General features: G+C 55.0%; 1 protein-coding gene and 1 long non-coding RNA gene across 2 annotated transcripts in view; one reads left to right on the top strand and one right to left on the bottom strand.

The window, feature by feature from the left end:
• Positions 1-1,678: 1,678 nt before the first annotated feature.
• LOC123811166 lies at positions 1,679-5,203 on the bottom strand. Its single transcript, XR_006784361.1, has 3 exons — positions 4,866-5,203; positions 2,859-2,934; positions 1,679-2,680 (listed from the first exon to the last, which is right to left on the bottom strand). It is a non-coding gene; the product is annotated as an uncharacterized LOC123811166 (long non-coding RNA).
• Positions 5,204-5,312: 109 nt separating this feature from the next.
• WIPF3 (WAS/WASL interacting protein family member 3) overlaps positions 5,313-8,136 on the top strand; it is a 72,857-nt gene continuing 70,033 nt past the window's right edge. Inside the window, exon 1 of the mRNA XM_045827180.1 lies at positions 5,313-5,545. The gene's annotated coding sequence lies outside the window, so the exon portion shown is untranslated. The remainder of the gene's footprint in view (positions 5,546-8,136) is intronic.

The raw sequence follows: 8,136 nt of genomic DNA, 5'->3' as shown, positions 1-8,136 counted from the left end.
TCATTCGCCCACACCTGGGAGATCACACTGAGTTTCGACCTCAGAGACAGCATGGGGTGGCGGCTCAGAGCACAGGCCAGAGGGTGGGCCTGGGTGTTATTTTCCATGCCTGGAGATATACTGAGAGTCACACCCTGAAGTTCCCATGTGCTTTTTCTGGGCTGGATCACGTGGCCTTTGGTACCCTAATCAGGCTTCCCAGCTGCGGTTTCACCCTTCAGCAGATTTTTCCAGCCTCGTTCCTTCCCCGTCTTCACTACGTGCCTCCTGACTATTCGCCTGAAGAGCCAAGAAGAGGGAGAAATACTGTAAGCTGATTAAAATGCACTTTGATTTATGATCATCCCTTTTCAAGAGGTCTCAGGATGCAGCCTTGCTTTCTGCCTAAGCCGTAGAGCACCTGCAGGCGATGTTGTGAGACAAGCATTCAGATGTTTTTTTCCGACCGGACACGTTGTCTTCCTTTAGCCGTATGTTGTCTCTGATCAAGAAAGACCAGCATTGGGGAAAAAGTAGAAATATTGCACCAGTCTTCTTAAAGACAGGGAAACAAAGGCAACGGCTGTAAGAAGAGGAAGACTCCACTTTCTCTTTCTACTTGAGAGCTGAGTAACCAAGGCCTGGCTGTGTCATCTGGTTGGCCGGCCGTTCAGACAGTGGAGCTGTCACTCTCCTTTGTTGCCATTGAGTGGCGATTTAACACCGTGTCACAGACCACCCCTTGTTATCATTGTCATGTGTCCAGCTCCAGGACTCCTCGAGAACGGTCCGTTCTCCGTTACCTTTGCCAACAGGGTGTCTCTGCTCAGGCACTGCGAACTCAGCCAGCCCACATTGGCAGAAACATGTAAAGTCTATCTGTTTAACCTTGAGCTACTTTTCTGTTTTCACATTTGAAATGTGTGTGGCTGTTTGTCCAGAAGTTTGCCTCCCTTTAAATAAGAGAACAAAGCTACAGAGTTGCAATCCGACTCAGGAATTGCTCAGAATCGGTCTTTCTTATTCTACCACTGTTCCAAACTGCTCCGTGATTTCAGGTTTGGCCAAAGTCCTTTCTCACCCAGAGAGAAACAGAACCTCCCTTTCCCCTGCCTTATCACCTCCAAGCAGAAGTTTTCCTGGGCAGATGAGTACAAGAGGGCTAAAGATTCTTTGTTAATTAATCAATTAAACACTTATTGAATGCTAATTACTGCATGATGCCTACTGTGCTAGGTGCTGGTAGTACTGGGACAATGACACCGTTTCTACCCTTGAGGACACAGTGGTCCCTTTTATCTATGGGGGATACTTCCCAAGACCCTTGTGGATGCTGAAACCGTGGATGGTACCACATGCTATATATACCATGTTTTTCCTTTACATATATCCCCTCAGGAGAAAGTTTAATTTATTCGTTAGACACAGTGCGAGATTAACAATAACTAAATAAAATAGAACACTTGTAACCACATGCTGTAATAAGAGTCGTGTGAGTGTGACCTCTTTCTCAAAATATCTCCCTGGACTGTCCTCCCCCTTCTTGTGAGGGCGTGAGGTGCCCCAGCGCCTGTGTGATGAGGTGAAGGGATGTGCTGAGAATGGGTTGCAATGTAAAACTTATGGATTGTTTATTTCTGGATTTTCCATTTAATATTTTGGGGCTGCAGTTGACCACTGGTAACTGAAACCGCGGAAAGTGAAATGATAGGTAAAGGAAGGGGTGCTGCTGTTTCAGCGGCGCTGCTGCTTCGGCGACAAAGACACCCGCAGCTGTGCAGCATGCCTGAAGCGCCACAGTGCCAATGGAGGGGAAGGGTGTTAAATGTCCAGAAGAGGGGCCTGGTCTCCTGGAGGGCTCGGAAAGCAGTCCTAGAGGAAGCAGGCACTGGTCTTGAAGGAGGAGGAGGAGTTCTCCAGGTCGCTGGGAGGAATGGTATCCTAAGACAAGGGGAGGGCTTGGGGTTCCCAGTCCTCTGGGGGGGCTGGAGAGGAAGGTGAGGTTTGGACCATGAGGGGGCGGTGGAGGGGCAGATCTGGAAGGGCTTTATCGGCTGCGCACTGAGTTAGTCAGTTAGGTTCTGTCTTGAGATCAAACGGGACCGACAGAAGGGTTGTAAGCAGGCGAGTTAGATGATTAAATTTTCACTTTCAGAAGATCGCTGCGGATGCAGAGCAGAGAACAGCTGAGACGAGTGGGTAGAACCCTGGAGCCAGACACAGCAGTTTGGGGAGGATGGCGGCGGACCAGGCCTGAACTGCAGCAGCGACCACAGGGCACAGCCAGGCGAAGGAGGCGGCTGGGAGGCGGAATGCGTAGGGCTTTGGGGTGGACCAGCGGTCGGAGGTGGAGGTCCAGGAAAGGCCAGGATGACCCGGGTTTTTGGCTTCAGAGAACCCGTGACTGTTAGTCCCGCTGACAGAAAGAAGTAATCCAAAAGAAAGATAAATTCCATGTCTAAAGGCTTGCAATGTGGCCTGATGGCTCTGACCCGGCTGGAAGCTGCCCCGGGCACAGCTAAGCTGCGGTGGTCCTGAGTCATCCATCCATCCGGCTGTGCCTCCAGCCAGCGCGCTCTGCCCCAGGCGCTGCGCTGGGCAGTGGGAGGGGAGCCGAGTGCCCCCTTACCAGCCTTGAGACTTCTCACGCTCGGGAGCTTCTGAGCTTCCATGTCGTCATCTCAGATATGGGCACCAAACCCTAGGTGATGAGGACAATCGTTATGATGACACCGGAGGAAGCCCTCGGTAAACTGTCATCACTATAGTGACCACGGTAAATAGTCACTTCAGCAAAGAAGCGGAAAGCAATTCGCCTTGTGGCTAATGGAGATCAGTTACCGCAGATGCATGAAAAAGCCAGGTGGACCATAACTAACCTTAGAAATGTGGCAGACCTGGACAGAAGTGAGGAGGGGACTCAGACGGTCCAGCACCCTCTTCTTCCGCACCGCACTGCAAAAGGAGGTGACCATTTTGTGGGTGAAGGGAAATACTCTGAAATAGCATGAGGCCGTTTTTGTGAAGTTGAGAACAGTTACCAGTAACATTTCTCACTTTAAATAATAATTTTCTTTCAGTTGGTGTTTCCAGTAAGCGCAGCTTCATTTAAAATGGTAAAGTTTCCTAAATTTCTATGGCCCTTATCAGTAAAACTATGTGCTTTCAATTTTAGGAATTTCATAGAATTCACCTTTTAGCATTCTATAATGACTCTGAGGCATAGCAGAAATTATTACACCTGTTTTGTAAACAAAAGAAATAAGGTTTTGCCCTGGCTGGTGTGGCTCAGTGGGCTGAGTGCTGGCCTGCGAACCAGAAGGTCACCAGTTCAATTCCCAGTCAGGGCACATGCCTGGGTTGCAGCCAGGTCGCCATTTGCGGGTGAGTGAGAGGCAACCTGACGATGTATCTCTCCCACATTGATGTTTCCCTCCCTCTCTCCCTTGCTTCTCCTCGCTCTAAAAATAAATAAATAAATAAAGTCTTTAAAAAAAGAATTCAGGCTTTCAGGGCCCAACAAGCTACCGAAATAGTAAACATCACACAGCTAGCTGGCGACAGCTCAAATCCACATCTTTTGTCTCCAAGATCAAGGGGGTTTTTTTTGGTATTATTTTATGTTATGTGCTTAGAAGGATCAAAGACTTTGACACTTTGTGAAACACCGTTCAGCACGCCCCTTGTCGGTGTCTCAAAGAACAGGTCTGGGGAGGCATTTCAGAGAATCCCTCGCTCCAGTTCTAACTCCGGTGTCCCCAGAGACAAGACACCGATGGCAGAGCGACTTCACGGTGACAGGAAACTTTGGGCACCCGAGCTTTCAGCCCCGACGTCCCCCCTTGCCTCACTCGTCATTTCCCAAGCCTCTCCAACCTGTAGCCCTTTCTTCCACCAATCATCTGCTCTATCCCTTAAGATAACAGCCTTTCCACTCAACCAGCTCCTCCTTGGGCCACTCAGCGGAAGACCTGATGGGAAAGGAACTCGGTGGGCTCACGGGAAAGTCTCCTCTGCTAATTTATCTTTTCGTCCTCTTCGTATCCGTATACTAACCCTTACATGTTCGATAAGCAGGAGCATTAGGGATCCAGAGAAGGAGAGTGTCTGTTAATGTTTCAATAGCGGGGGGAGGGGGGCAGATTGGCCATGTTTTAAATAGTGGTCACCTGTGCAAAATGGTTTATGCATTTCAGGCTGGGCACAGTGTTTTAGATTTGTGCGGTCGTAAAGGGGGAAAGGCAGGAGGAGGAGCACAGAAGAAACAGGTGGGCCCCATTGGTTTCCGCCGGCCGCGCACACACCCTTCTTCACCTAAATCAAACGCAAACCCGTGTTCTTGACAACACAGGATCGAAAGACATCAGGAGTGAGTCAATTATCATTGCTATAAATATAAGCCTACACATTGTCAGGCCATAAACACGAGTAATTAAGGAAACAGCGAAGGGCCGCTTGGGAGACATACTTTGAGAGCAGCTGCTCCAGAACCTGGCCCTGCAGAGTCCCTGGCTCAGGGGACCAGCCGCTCAAACCTTGCAGGGCTCAGTGAACCCTCCGCGAAAATCCTCCCGGCTCCTCCTCCTCCGCTGGCAGGAGAGGACAGGACAGGGGAGATAGGGAGGGAATCCTCACCAAACCACCACTGCGCTTAGAGGAGTACATCCAGCCTGAGACCCAGACTTCCTGCACCCTCCAAGGGGCCTGAACACGGAGTGTGACGGGGATTCTCTGGCCGTACCAAGGACTTCGGGCTGCTCAGACTTGTTTGGGTTTTCACAGGCAGCCCCCTTCCTCGCCCCTCGGGCCGCGCCTGGCGCAGCCCACCTCCCCAAGGCCACGCCTCCACTCGGGCAATTCCCGCTCATCTTTCAGATCCCTTAGACCTTAGCTCCGCCAGCAGCCTTCCCCGATCTCCCCGGAGTCTGGATCTGGAGCCCCGTCTGTGACCGCCCGCTCTTGGATGCCGGTGGTAGTTGCCTGTGAGTCGGTTTCCCTTTCTAGACTGCGAACTCTGCCGGGGCGAGAGGCGATCTTGTCCTCTCTTTAGTCTCACGACACCGCCTGGAGCACAGGAAGGGTTCCAAATACTCGGGAATAAATTGGAGGAGTGGAGTGTCCCCAGAGTGGGGCGCTGGGCCGCGTGTCTCCCGCACCGCAGCCCCTTCTAGGCCTCACTCCCTCCGCAGCTCAGACTTGGGACTCTCCCGCAGAGGCGCGCCCGCGGCTGGGACCCGCCTCCTTGATCCCGAGCGACCCCGCCCGCACGGCCGCCCTGCGCGCGTCGCTGGCACGAGCTCCGGGGCGGCGGCTCCTGGGCTGGAGCCGGCGGAGCAGGTGGGGGCGACAGCCCCGCCTCCGCGTCCCGGCAGCACCAGAGCTGGCGGCCGGGGAGCGAGCGGGGCGCACCAGGCACTGCACGGAGCGCAGCCCGGAGCGCAGCGCAGCCGCAGCAGCGTCGCCGGGAGCTCGGGCGCTGCGGGACGGAGCCCGGAGCCCGCAGGCTGCAGCGAGGACGTCAGCCGCAGCTCGAGTTCCGTCCGGCCCCAGGCGCGGCCAGCGGCAGGTAGCGGGTCGGTGACTGAGGGTGGGGGGAAGGGCTCTCGCGGCTGCCCGGCCCGTCCCGGGGCGGAGCGACCCTCGGCGGGGACAGGGATGCCCCGCGCGTGCCCGCGTCCGGTGGGCCTTCCCCCGGAGCCGTCGAAGAGGTGTCGCGCTGCACCGGTGCCCGACACCCTGCGCCCGCCGCGCTCGGCCTCCCGGGCCCGGCGGTAACGGGATCGCAGAAGGGAGAGGTCGCCTCGGGGCTGTCGGGTGACTTCCCGCGACCCGACCGTCCAGTGAGCGGCCCCTAGCGCCAAGGCCGCCCGGCCTGACCCTTTTCCGAGCTCTCCCCTCCTCCCTTCACCGTGTCACCCCCAGAACAAAAGGCTGGGGTCTCGCTGAGGCGGGGGCTGTCTCGGGAACGCTTGGGTGGAGTAAAGAACTAGGAAATCGCAGAACTGCAGGTGGCTGTGGGGACACAGAAACAGCCCCCCAAGTGGAGCCCGGTCTGGAGATGGGAAGTGACTTGCCCAAGGTCACACAGCTCGTGGTGACCGGACTGAGGCCGGGGCGCAGGTCTCGGGACTCCCCTCCCGGGGCTCCAGAAATTTAGATGTGGCCACGAAGGGGCTTTAAGGTCCTTTGGAGCAGTCCGGAGGAGGTGGCAGAGGCCCTCCCCTCTCCCACCCCCTCAGTGCACCCCGCAGGTGGCAGGGCAGCAGGTTTGGGGGAGAGGGCACTGCGGGTCTTGGAGTGTGGGGGGAGCCCAGCCCGGCCGCCGTGGGCGGGCAGGCACTGGCTCCAGGAACAGCGTCTTCTGAACGTGGCGTGCCAGCCGCGTGGAGGTGCCTGCGGCGGGAGCGGGGGCGACACGGGGACCGAGTGTGCGCTGCTCCCTGGAGAGAAGTTCTGCCAGGACCGGGGAGTGCTGTTCCCACCCCCACCCGTCCGCCCCCGCCCCGGGACGCACAGCCAGCCTCCTGACACCCGGGGTGTTCTGTGACGGGCTGCGTTTGGAAGGAAAGTTGCTCCGTAGCAGGAAGTTGGGCTGTCACTTCGCCTCTCTGAACCTCGGGTCTTGGCTGCAAAACAAGGGACCTGTTCGACAGGACCTGTGTGGTTTAGAAAGTTCGGGCCCTTCCCCTCCTTTCCAGAATCTTCCCTCTCTTCCGAGCAAGGATTGGAAGTGCATTCCTCGTGGTCAGTAGTAACAGTTATCACTGGGACTCTAGCCTTCCCTGAATATTTTTTCTTTAGCTTTCCACAAAGCTAACTACCGCGATGAATGTTGGAAGAGGGGTTGCCTTTGGGCCTGGTAGTGACCTTGACAGGGTACCCCATGCGGGGAGGTTGGGGGCGGGGGGGGGGGGTGCTGGGGAAACGCCCCACCTCCACCTAAGCAGTGGTCACACCAGTGTGCACATGTCAACATTTGTGAAGTTCTTCCCCAGAGATGTTCGCACGTGGTTTAGCTGAGTCTTCCCCTCAACAGGAAAGTGGATACAAACTGAATGCCCAGATGAGGGTGGCTTTCCAGCCAGTGCCTTTCAGAGACGCATTTAAAAGCCACAGAAACCAAATCGGGAGAAATGAAAAGGGCAAGGGAGCAAAAGAAGTTTGGGGAATTACAGGAAATGGAGTAGACGCTGCAAGGGTGGGGGTGCAGGGTGGGGAGTTGGGGGTGTGGGCTTGACCGGATGCCTTAGCGTGCATCACCTCGTACGATACAACACAACTGTGGCCATGCCTTCTGACAGCTGAGAAAACAAAGGGTTGCCTGCCTTGCTCAGAGGAGGCAGAGTTCAGAACCTGGCTGCACAGACCTCAGACCCTACACACGCGACCATAACCAGGCTGTTTGAGCCGCCCCCAGTGAGGGTAGAGGCATCGGGCAGGCAGCAGCGACGTGAGGGCTGGCTCCCTGCCACGCCCCCTTTATGCTCCTTTCCGGGAGTCTCTTGTGTTCATATCGTTGTCAGTGTGCGGCGGTGTTACACAGCCTGAGGTTAGCCGGCAGCAGAAGGGATGGAGGCAGCGTGTGTCTAAGAACATACAGTTTTAGGAACGGGAGGAAGCCAGCTGGTCCAGCCTGGCAACGCTCTTTTCGGGAGATGTATTGTTCCGAAAGCATATAGTGCAGGTTGTGATTTTACAGTCACTTAAACACACACAGAGAATACATCAAGGAGCCTGGAAAAGGTCTGAGGAACCAAAATGCCATTAACTCTAGAAGAGACCATGAGGCATTTTCACCAGGAATGGTCCACTTCCCTACATTCTAGGATTTATAACTATAAGTTCATTAATGGTTAAGTTAAAAAAAATACTACAAAAGTAACTGGGCAAACATTGCTATAAATACCCCTGGAATGTGGTGCAGAAGTATTTGGGACTTTAGGGTACAGTCATGTAATGCCTAGAGGGGAGTCTTGAGAGGTAGGTCCTCCTGGGTGGTCTGCTAGCCCTTCTGTCCTTCTGCCCACGAGTCGGACTCTCGAGGAGCAGGACCGTGTGGGTTCTACCAGCCGGTCTCTGACTGCAGCGCTGAACGTGTGTCTTCCCCTTGGAATGATCGTGTTTTGGCTTGAGGAATCCGGATGAAGTGGGGCAGCC

This window comes from Phyllostomus hastatus, unplaced genomic scaffold (assembly GCF_019186645.2).
Source record: "Phyllostomus hastatus isolate PE091 unplaced genomic scaffold, TTU_PhHast_1.1 phas_scaffold_78, whole genome shotgun sequence".
Classification (NCBI taxonomy): Eukaryota; Metazoa; Chordata; class Mammalia; order Chiroptera; family Phyllostomidae; genus Phyllostomus; species Phyllostomus hastatus.
Note: the sequence above shows the minus strand (reverse complement) of the source record. Positions and strands in the feature narration are given on the sequence as shown.